Raw genomic sequence first — 12,657 nt, forward strand, 5'->3', positions numbered from 1 at the left:
TATATTAATTGTTATACATATTAATAATGGTAATATTTTTTTATTTAGTATTAAAATAATATACATTAATATAGAAAAATTAATAGTAAAATTTAAAAAAATTATTAACAAAAATTTTGGAAAAGTCATAATTTAATAATTAAAAATGATTGAAAGATATTTTAGAAAAAAATAATTTAATTATTACATTTTTTTAAATTATTTTAATCAATAAAAATAATTGAAAGATATTAAAAATGATTGAAAGATATTAAAAATTTTTTGTTAAAGAATATTTTGTAAAAAATAATTTTTTAAAAAAAATAGATAAAGTTAACATTAGTTATCACAAAAAATTTAAAATGGATTAAAGATGAGGTTTTTTAAAAGTTATAAGGGAAGAGAATGTATATTTTATAAATAGAGAGAAAGAGAGTGTCATTTTAACATCTCGCAGGGAAGAGAAGTGTAATTTTCTCTAATATTTAAAAACTAAAAGAAAAAATACTTAAAAATTTTCTTAATTTCAATTAAAAATCATCTTGTAAATATATCAAACTTTTGTATATATAATATTTATTATAACATTGACTCAAAAGAAAGCAAGATCAATCTAAGCGCATTGTTAGGGTCCCAATGTAGATGAAGTCCACGTATCCCCTTTCAAATCGGCTTAGATTAGATCTATGTTGCTAATTAAGTATGGTAATGGGTATTCAGAAAGAACATGGCGGGCTCATTTCCCATCCCTCACTCCCGTTAAAAGAAATGCCCCTGTCCCCTCTCCATCTTTGCAAATCTCTGTTTTATTTTCTCTTCAGAAAACGCAAATTTTTCGAGTATCTACTAATATTTTTTGGACTTTTTTGAAAAAAAAAAAGACTTTATAATAGTGTGAAAGATAATTTTAATTTTTTTAATAACCATATTGTCATAACGTAATCGATAAATTATGATAACAAATACGGATTGAATATATTTTGAATATAATATATGTTTTATTATTTTATATGGAATAATATTAGTTCTAATTTTTATATTTTTTATTATTGAGTATTAAAAATAAACAGTATTTATATTATTAGTATTTTTTTTACTTTCCTAAACTCTAACTATGATTAAGCCTAAAAACTCGTTCACATCATTGAAAACAAATGTAATCTAATTAGTTTTTTTTTAGGGTTAAGTATAATTTTTGTCCCTAAAGTAAGGAGTGAAAATTTTTTTCGTTCCCAACCTTTTTTTACTTAAAAAATCGTCCGTAAGGTTTAACCTAGTTTTAAAATCGTCATTTTTACTAAAATTTTAATTTTTATTACCAAAGTACCCCTAATTAAAAAAATATAAAAGAAAAAAAAAAGAAAATGAGTTAAATTGCTGGGGAAGGGAATCACGCTGGGGTTTCAGGGAAGAGAGGGGGAAGGGAAGGTGGGGAAGGGGAGGGGAAGGGAATCTGTTGCCGCTGATCCTCGTCATTCGCTCCTCGCTGCTGGATCTCGTCGCTGCTCCTCGTCGTTCGGTCCTTGCTGCTACTCCTCGACGTCGATGCCAGCAGATCTGTAAAGGTGGACGTCACGCGCCACTCGCCATTTCTGCTTCTCCTCCTCGCTCGGTCGCCGGTCGTTGCTGCTCCTCGCCGGTCGCCGCTGCTCCTCGTCCTCCTCGCCGGTCACTCGCCGCTGCTGTTGTTCTTCTGTTTCTGTTTTTATTATGTTGTTAATTCTAATTCCATTCTGCTTCTGCTTTTACTTTTATTATGTTGTTGATTTCTTATTATGATTCTTTTATATTGTTGCTTCTGGTTGCTTCTACTTCTGCTTCTGGTTGATTACATTGTTTCATTGTTGTTGTTGCTGTTCTTCTGCTTCTACTTCTAGTTAATTACATTGTTTCATTGTTTCGTTATACAGATTTGTTTATCTATTATCCATTTTTTTAATGTTTATTACATTGTTTTATTGTTGTTGCTTCTATTTCTATTTCTGCTTCTGCTTCTAGTTGATTTTGAGGAAGAAGGAGAAGGATATTTTGGTCCAAAGGACGATTTTAAAACTAAGTTAAACCTTAGGGACAATTTTGTAAGCAAAACAAGGTTGGGGACGAAAAAAATTTCAGCCCCTTATCTTAGGGACCAAAATCATACTTAACCCTTTTTTTTTATAGTGCTATACATTGGCATAATCATAAAATAATTAACTTTAGCGAGTTAACGATATAGTGTTTAGTCACCACGAGTATTTTACACAGAGTTATTAATCAATCATGTATGCCTTCTGATGAAAATAATATATTTAATATATATGTTTGTTAGGTAAAAAATAAAATATTGACAAAGAAAATTCATTATAATGGGTATATTTATTTTAACAAATATTCTTCTATCCAATAATATAAAAAGTACACTGTCCACACTAAATTATTACAAGTCCATTATTATCTAAAAAAAAGCAAAAAAAAAAGAGTTGAAATAACAAGAGCGATAAACATGATGCTTCTTATAATTTTGTTTGGCCATATATATATAAAAGAACAGAAGACCATTATTATCTAACAAAATTAATTTGTATTTATTACATTCAATTTGAATAAGTAAAAAATTATCTTATTTAAATTTAGTTCTTAATTCACATAATTTAAATTTGGCTCAATACCAAGATTCGAAAAATCGATCGGACCAGTCGAACCAAGAACCTTTGACTACACCGATTCAGGTAACAGCAAAAATCGTCGCTTATGATATTGAGCCAAATTCAAATCATCTGAATTAAAGACTAAACTAAAATAAGATGATTTCTTACTTATTCAAATTGAATGCAATAAATACAAATTAATTTTGTTAGATAATCATGGTCTTCTGGTCTATTATATGTAGATGACCACACAAAATTATAAGAATCATCAATTTTATCGCTATTAGCTTGTTATTTCAACTCTTCTTTTTTTTTCTTTATGTATAATTTCTTTTATGTATAAATATACTCAAAATGAGAAGGCATGGATGAATGTTTCATTAATTGTTTGTTTTACGAATACTATAACCCGAAAATATCTCAATCTAGACATTCTACCACTGTCGATGAAAATTGAACCTTTAGTAATTCAAGGTGGCCAATATATTTTTTATAGTATTGGATAGAAGAATATTTGTTAAAATAAATATATCCATTATAATAAATTTTTTCTCAATTATTAGATTTTTATGTCAATTTTGTGAATTTTTTGAAAGCACGAGACAATAAAATGAGTTGACTTTAATATTATTAGAAATTAAATTTAATTGTTCAAGTAAGCACCATTAATTATATTAATAAAGTAATTTTGTATTAATAATGTGATTTACATTTTAATTTTCTCGAGTAAATTTATTTCAAAATGTAGGAATTAGATTCAATTAGCTAAAATTTTAAAGGTAATATAGAATTTTACAACAAAATTAACATTCATTAAGGAAATAAATTTATTTATAGCTCTTTCTAATTATAAATAATAACAAGGCTTAAGAAAAAAAATTAATGTCATCTTTCTTATTAACTAAACCATAATATTAGATAGTTGATAGTTTCATAAGCGGAAATTGTTAAGTAATAACGTAAAAATTAACAACAAACAAGCAATAAAAATTCATAAAAAATCTATTAAATATTACTAATTTTATAATTAAAATAAATCGCATTATATTCTCATCTATTATATTTATTATCTATTCTATTGTATAAAAATCAAGTTTCTGTGCATTTAGATAGCGTTTGTTTTGAGGTACTTAGACAGAGACTGAGAGACTGAGACTCGGTATTATGTTTGTTGGTTCAGAGACAGGTACTAAAATTTCTGTCTCTGTCTCTAAATTTTCAGTATTTCAGTACCTCCAAAAAATGGAGACACAGGAGACTTAAATTTTTAGAAATGAAGACTGAAACTTTAATAACATTTTATATCTAAAATACTCTCATTTCGATCAATTAATTCCAATTTTACCTTTTGTGCAAATTAAATTAGAGTTTCATTCTTATTTTAATTTCTATCTCCTATTTTGCACCAAACAAAATACTGAGATTTATTTCAATTTCTGTTTCTTAGTCTCTGTCTCTCAGTCTCAGTCTTTCCATCTCTGTCTCTTCACCAAACGCTACCTTAATGATGGAGCTAACGTGACATGCTTCTGAGAGTGTTTAGCAATTTATTTTTTTAGCACATTAAATACATTTTATTATGATAAATTAACTATATCAACTAATTGATTTAATTAGATATTTAAATATTACATAATTTATTATAATTATATCAATTTGATTTAGTAGTATTTTCTAATTTATTTCTTTTAATTTTTTGTTAGTATTATTTATTTATTTTTAATTTATTAAACCAAATTCATAATACTAATTATATGTATTAATTAATTAATTTGATTAATTTATTAATCATTAAAATAATAAATCTATGAATAAAATAGACAATCGAAATATTTTTTACTAATAATTAAATCAAATCAAATCATATATATTGAGCTAAATTCAAATAATGTGAATTAAGGACTGAACTAAAATAAGATGATTTTTTACTTATTCAAATTGAATGCAATAAATACAAATTAATTTTGTTAGATAATCATGGTCTTCTAGTCTTCTATATATAAATAACCACACAAAATTATAAAAATCATCATTTTTATCGTTTTTGCTATTTCAACTCTTCTTTTCTTTTTTTTTTCTTTAGGTATAATTTCTTTTATGTATAAATGTACTCAAAATGAGAAGGCATAGATGAGTGTTTCATTAATTGTTTGGTTAATGAATACTATAGCCCAAAAATGTCCCAACTTAATAATTCTACCCTACCGATCATGAAAATTGAACCTGTAATAATTCAGGGTGACCATGATAATTTTTATAGTATTGGATAAAAGAATATTTATTAAAATGAATATACCCATTGTAATTAATTTTCTTTGCCAATCTATTATCTTTTACCTAACAAATAATATCCATGTTGAATATATTTATCCAAAATCCTAAACCCATATTTTTCTTTATAAAACTCTTAAAAACTTTTCTAGACTGTATGAATGACTAATTTGTTCCAAGCATAGGTTCATTAAGTCTATGCTGAACCAGCTTAATCTTTCATACTTTACTAAACCTCAAACACAAACCAGTCACAGCCTCAGGGCCAAGCAATTCAATCAACATCTAAACAATCAATTACAAACACAAGTAATGAGATTCAAACACAATCAAGAGCAATTACATCAAGTATAGCAATTAACAGTTAAACAGAATTATTCACATAGGCAAACCAATTACAATATACACACCCAAACAATGTCACATAGATGCATATGATGAATGTCTAGTCCTAGTACAGACCATGAGCTCATGTGTCAGTTGGCTGCCCGCAATCCCGACATTTATCCGGTCAAGAGTAATCTACGATTTCCCGGATACAATTTTCCGTTTCCTAATTAAATGCGCATATAATAATAGCCACTCATTTGAGACAGCCTCTGCTTTCTGCAGGAAAATATATATACTCCGCTCTGCTCTGGGAAAACGAAAAATGGCTGTAGGTAACTTAATTTCCCTACAGAAACTCTGGATTGCTTTAAGCAACTAATATACATACAAATATCTCTTTATTATATTAGCTCTGGGTTGCCTCAAGCAACTAATATACATACAAATATCTCTTTATTATATTACTCTTCTCTTTATCTCTTTATTCTACTCTAGTTACTATATTCTCTGTATTTCTTTACTCTGCTCAGATTACTTTTTTCACTGTTATAATCGTAAATATGCAAGCGGGACAAAACCTACGTCCTTGCCAACAATTTCAAAAGCCAAGTATATTTACTCAAAAGAATCATTGAAGTTATTATCATTAAACAAGCCTTAAATACTCATTTTTTATTAAGTCCTTTTACTTTTATAAAAATTTGGACACAATCTCCTCTGAAAATAGGACTTAACCACCCTTACGGATTCCCTCTTTCTCAACATTTCATCAGCCATTTCATCAGCCTTTTATCAGCAATTGTCACAACAATATATTCTCAAAAACATTTGATAATGTTATAGAAAATCTATCTCTCAAATTCCATATCCAAGGTAATTACGAAAACAACTGGGCAGCCTGATTTCCATTTTGTTTTTTAAAATATCAAATGAATTCGGAATTGCACAAACTTTATATCCATGCGACCGTCTCGGATTAAGCTTTTTATTAAACCAAAAATCATAATTTTTCGCTTACTCTAACTTCGGGAATAGAAGCAAAACCGTAACTGCTCTGCAGTGTCTTAAAAACCAGAAAACAGCAGCAGCGTACAACATTCAAAATTCCATATAAAATTCAAATTAAATCCAACCACCTTTAAAATTAATATGGTTAAACTTAACTTATCCAAATGTCTTTCTCAATCGGTTCCAGGTCAATATCATTTTTAATAAAGAAGTTACATAATTTGAAAGTTAGGTAAAAATAAGTCAAAATCTGTTTAGAAACCAACAAACTTAGTATCTTTCAACTTGTATAACTTTTACTTCAAAACTTCAAATAGGTTAAAGTTTGGTTTATAGACTCCCAACTTATCTAGAAACAAGTGTGTCTTGGTTGCAATCCAATTCTATTTCAATTCTAAGAGTTACAAGCATTGGAAGTTGATGCATAACTTGCTGAAAACTGATTCTCTTCAGATTTAACCATTAACTTTCAAAAATTCACAACTCCCAATCCTTAACACCTGAATTTCTGATGTTTTAGAGCAATGAGCCAAGTTAATCAAATTTTAAAACAAAATTGGTTTCGCCCCAAAACTCAACTTGTAGGAATCGCATCAAGACAAATAAGTTGCTGCCCTGTTTGAACTTTTCTGCCGCAGGACAGATTTATCGACCTAACTTTAAAAATTCGCCATAAATTCTGTATTTAACAAAAATGCCTCAAATTTTCCAGTCCAGCTCTATACATTCCTAAGTTTAATCCAGACTTGGTCCCATGCGATTCCGATCATCACAGAATTAGTTATAACTTTTCAAAATTTCTGACTTCGTTTAAAAGTAATGCAGAAAATCTGATTTTACAATACAACTTTGAAAAATCATAACTAATTCTCAAGTTAATACGAAACATTCAAAATTTAAATCTTAGCAACTATACTCATTGTAATTCACTTTAACTTTTAATCTCATTATTTCGATCATTATCGAATTACTGGTTTGCTTTTTGAAATTACCGTTTATCTCAAAAAATCAGGCATCCTACAAAAGTTTAATATTTCAAAATTCAACCTTCAATTCCTCTCAAAATCAATTTCAAACAAACACCAACCAAGCCCACCACCATTATAATATATCTAATAACCAGCTTAATAGCAATCAACCAATAACATCAAGATTCAGCACTCTCAGCAATCATTTATCAACAATTCATAATTCACACATAACCAATCAATCTCATAAAATCAACAAGCCCAATCATATTCAACATCCATGTAGCCGATCAATTATTCACAACAATTAAACCTATTTGCAATTGCTCAATCAACTTTGTGGGCATTATTAAATTAAAACGGTTTAAATTAAACCCCCTACCTCCATGTCGAATTTTGCAGAAATCGAAGACGGAATTGTGGCGTGATGACTGGTTGGGCTGCACCCAAAATGCAGCAGCTCCTTCATCCCTTATCCACCCATGTTAGCAACATTCGCAACAGCTTTGACAGAGCAGCAGCAGCGCGAGTTGGCCACGACAGCGAGCAAAAACGATGAATTCAAAATGGATAGAATAATATTTCTGGAAATTCAAGGGTGGAACAGGGCTAAATTAAATTGGAAGTTGGAACAAGAGCAAGGCTAATAAAATGGCAGCGGAATAAACAAAAACGTCAAGTGGAGGGTCAGAACAAGAATGTCTTACAAGAATTAGAAAAGAATAACAGAACGAAGAAGCGACGCCAGCAGCACGGACGATTATAGCAGCAACGGGGAATATCGCCTTCTCCTCCACCTTGGTTCGTGATTCCGACGGCGGCAGCGGCAAGGAAAGCCTCCCCACCATGCGTTCTTCTTCTCCTCGCCATTCGCGTTTCTCTCTGTGCGATGCCGACTCCACGTCTCCTTTCTTCGACTCAGACTTGACGGCGGCACAGCAGTGGTTCAGAAGCGACGATTCGGCTAAACGCGCAGCTTCTTCAACGACAACGAGGTTGGCTTCAACAGCGACGACGGAACGGCGACGAGGACGGAGCTTCCTCTCGGTCACTGCTCGCGTCTCCCTCTGGTCCGTGTACTCGACGGCAACGCTCAGTGATGGCTCACGACGGCGGCAGTCTCCTCCCCCGACGACGACCCCCTTCTCCCTCTTCTTCCTTTTTCTTCCCCGAGCTTTCTCTCATCTCGCTGCATCTATTGCTGTGCGTTATGTTTTTGGGGGTACGGTTAGCAAAATTGGGGTTTTTAATTAAGAATTTAAGGTCAAGATAAAATATATAGGAATAATATAACAACTTTTACAAAATATTTAAGATAGAATAACAATTTAGGTTTTAAATATAAGAAGAATGTTAGGGGGTAGTAATTTTGGTGTTTTATAATTATCAATTGGTCATCAATAGTGTTTTTAATGGTGTGAGATTATATTTAATGGTAAAAAATTACTCACTTTTATTTTGATGGTTAAGTGATGGCCAGAAAATATAAAAGTTGTTGGCCCCTTAGACTTTTTCTAAATGTAATACTGTAAAGATTATTTTTGAAGCATATAAAATTTTATTTACTAACATATTATTGAGTTCAAATAATTATTTTTAATTTAAATTATAAAATAAACTTACTAATCACATTTTATAAAATACAATTTAAACTCAAAAATATTAATTATTCAAATTAAATGATATTATTTTTCATTATTTTTCTATTATCAAAACTCTAATTTTAATTTGTATAGAATAACTAATTATAATAAAAATTGTACTTAAACATTAATTAATTTAAACTCAAAGTATTTATAAAAATCAATTTAATCATTTTTAATAAATCAATCTCTAAGAACTCAATTTAATCAAATAAATCATAATTTATTCATAATAGAAATTTTTTAAATTAAATTATATAATGCTTTCATTACTAAATTTTAATTTTAAATTATATGAAATAACAATTATAAAATTACACAAGAATATTAATTGAATTAACTCCAAATATTAGTAAAACTAATTTAATTACTCTTAATTAATTAATTTATAAAATAAGAGCTCAAATTAATAAAATAAGTCATAACTTTTTCATAATAAAAGTTATTTAAATTAAATTGTACAATTCTTTCTTATTTTTCAATTACTAAAATCATACAAAATATTTCAATTATAATAAAACTAATTAAGAATCTTATTTGGTTTAAAGTGAAGTTATCTCCGAATCTATTTAATTATTTCTAATAAAATAATTTCTAAAATTATAAAATTTAAACTTAATAAGATAAAATCACAATTTATTTATATTTAGATTTTTAAAAATGCGAGATGTTACATTCTATCCAACCTACAAAAATTTTCGTCCTCGAAATTTGATATAAGATAGAGAAAAGATTTATATTCACATCCCTTTTTTAATATTTTAAAGAGACCAAGAAAATCATATCACAAACATAGAAGAAAATATATTAGGTGACGCAAAAGTTGATAAAAATAACTTGACGCAAACCAAATTTCAAAATTCAAAATCAAATAGGCACAATATTCGTTCAGAATTCTTAACAAAGCATGACCACTTCCTCTTGTCGCCTCAAAATTCCACGACTCCTTATAACTTTGTATACTGACCAGATTCACTTTTTGCACGCACAAATCGTATCCCTAAGAACTAACGCATATAAGGAATACGAAACATGAGAAGAGAAAGACAAATGGCACGAAAGGTTTATGCGAAAAATTGGAAGAATACTCAAATTCGCAATTGTACAAGATGGTATTTCGCAAGAATTTGAAGGAATACATGAGATCATCAACAAACAAGGATATATAAGCAATGAAATGGAGCATAAAGGGAGTTAATTCGAAGCTTAGGAAGAAATTTTGAATCGAACAGTTTCAATATGAACATTATTAGAAAAAATAGTACAACAATTTAGAACAACTTCAATTTGAAATAGAGAAAATTAGTTTGTCTTTTTCAAAAGAAAATATATAAATTCAACAATTTTCGAAAGTACTAAACTAAATATAAATAATATGTTATACCGATTTAATTTCACATCAAAACAAATCATGTGTGGTTTGTAAATTAAAGCTTGTTTGGTGTTATGGGCAAAATATTTTCTTTAAAACTCTTGGAGGATATAAGTACATAATTAGGTATGGATAACCATAAAATTATAGTAAAATTGGAAGAAAATCAAGTTCTATTCAAAGAATAAATTCTAAAATAGAATTTTCTATAAATTAATAAAAGATAAGTGGTATATCACAAATAAACAAGATTAAACTATATAAAGAAGTTTCAGAGTTTATGTAAAAAAGTCTAGGCTGAAATAAAAATAACCCCATCAAAATTTAAACAAGGGTTGTGGATACAGTCAAATAAAAAAAATTAAATTAAAATTTTTCTCGAAGAGAATCTGAAACTAGTACTCTAGAAGGAAATTACAAGAAATTGTATGTTGCACCGAATTAAATCCAAGTTTAAAGCAAGGAGCATAGAATTTGTAAGGTAAGGATAAATGTTTCAAAAAATTCAAACAACAACCAGATACAGAGTCAAGCAAGGACATGCACGAATGATAATGCAAGGTTGGCAAGAAAGAGATCAAAACTAGAAATTATAATACAATTAATAGAGAAAGAGATAATGCTAAGCACGAATAAAAATCATACGTCGAAACGAAACTAATCTCTATAACTTAATTTCTAACGTTTCCCCAAACCTCATGATTCACGTTACTTATCACTTCTATTTCGTCTATAATAACCTATTAGTGTTTCCATATACATAGATCATTGATGTTAAGTTGGCCAAACTTAATATCATGAAATATGCAATGGTAGACTAACAGCGTTAATCATCAGACAATCATGCATATAAAACATAAACTCTTGTTATCAGAACAAGTTAAAAAGCATGACAAACACTCAGAGTATGCAGTGAAGCATAGTCAGTCCACTCCCAAGGCTTTACAAGAAGGACTGCTTTGATACCATATTGTAACGTCCCGTCTAGTAAAATACCTTGTTTAAGACAGGGTATTTCTACTAGAAAGAACATTACGTAACCTTTTCTAGTATTAACTACTTAATTATCGAGCCTTTGTATCGAGATCGCGTTTCAGTTTTAAGAAAATGCCAAAAAATTTTGTTTTTATTCATTAAAGTCATGTTTCAAAGATTTTCAACAAATAATAATCACATAAATACTATTAATAATAATTCTTATACAGAAGAAACTAAATGAAACTCAAATACAATATACCAAACCTACCCCTCTATGTAAAATAAAATCTCAAGGAACAACAGCGAGGGGACTCTATGAAAGTAATTAAAATCACAAAAAAAGCCTACTAATCGCTTGCAGCTTCATATTGCATCTTCAAACCTGTATCACTGAAAGGGTAAAAAATTTGGGGGGTAAGAACCAAACCACAAGTTCTCAGTAGAGGTAAAGAATGCCGTGAAAGTAAAGAATAGAGCACAAATAGTTAGTTTTGTTTAGAGATATTTAAAAGAACACTGCTTTCATTTGCCTTAAGAATCCTCTTGAAAACCAACAGTTTAACATTCAAAATCCATAACCTTCTTTAAAAATATCAGTTAATTATCCAAAATTCTAAACCCATATTTTTCTTTATAAAACTATTAAAAGTTTTCCTAAACTGTATGAATGACTAATTTGTTCCAAGCATAGGTTCATTAAGTCTATGCTGAACCAGCTTAATCTTTCATACTTTACTAATCTTCAAACACAAACCCGTCACGGCCTCAGGCCCAAGCAATTCAATCAACATCCAAACAATCAATTACAAATACAAGTAATGAGATTTAAACACAATTAAGAGCAATTACATCAAGTATAGCAATTAGCAGTTAAACAGAATTATTCACATATGCAAACCAATTACAATATACACACCCAAATAATGTCACATAGATGCATATGATGAATGTCTAGTCCTAGTGCAGGCCATGAGCTCATGTGTCGGTTGGCTGCCCGTAATCCCGACATTTATCCGGTCACGAGTAATCCACGATTTCCTAGATGCGATTTTCCGTTTCCTAATTAAATGCGCATATAATAAGAGCTGCTCATTTGAGACAGCCTCTGCTTTCTACAAGAAAATATATATACTCTACTCTACTCTAGGGAAACGGAAAATGGTTGTAGGTAACTTAATTTTTCTACAGAAACGCTGGGTTGCTTTATGCAACTAATATACATACAAATATCTCTTTATTATATTAGCCCTGGGTTGCCTCAAGCAACTAATATATATACAAATATCTCTTTATTATATTACTTTTCTCTTTATCTCTTTATTCTACTCTGGTTACTATATTCTCTATATCTCTTTACTCTGCTCTGATTACTCTTTTCTCTGTTATAATTGTAAATATGCAAGCGGGACAAAACCTATGTCCTTGCCCACAACTTCAAAAACCAAGTATATTTACTCAAAAGAATCATTGAAGTTATT

The 12,657-nt window shown here is 29.3% G+C and overlaps 1 long non-coding RNA gene across 1 annotated transcript; it reads right to left on the reverse strand.

Moving 5' to 3' along the window:
- Positions 1-4,993: 4,993 nt before the first annotated feature.
- On the reverse strand, positions 4,994-8,416 carry LOC110271082 (uncharacterized). Its single transcript, XR_015883611.1, has 2 exons — positions 7,894-8,416; positions 4,994-7,770 (listed from the first exon to the last, which is right to left on the reverse strand). It is a non-coding gene; the product is annotated as an uncharacterized LOC110271082 (long non-coding RNA).
- Positions 8,417-12,657: the final 4,241 nt, after the last annotated feature.

This window comes from Arachis ipaensis, chromosome B5 (genome assembly GCF_059453495.1).
Source record: "Arachis ipaensis isolate K30076 ecotype BB chromosome B5, ASM5945349v1, whole genome shotgun sequence".
NCBI lineage: Eukaryota > Viridiplantae > Streptophyta > Magnoliopsida > Fabales > Fabaceae > Arachis > Arachis ipaensis.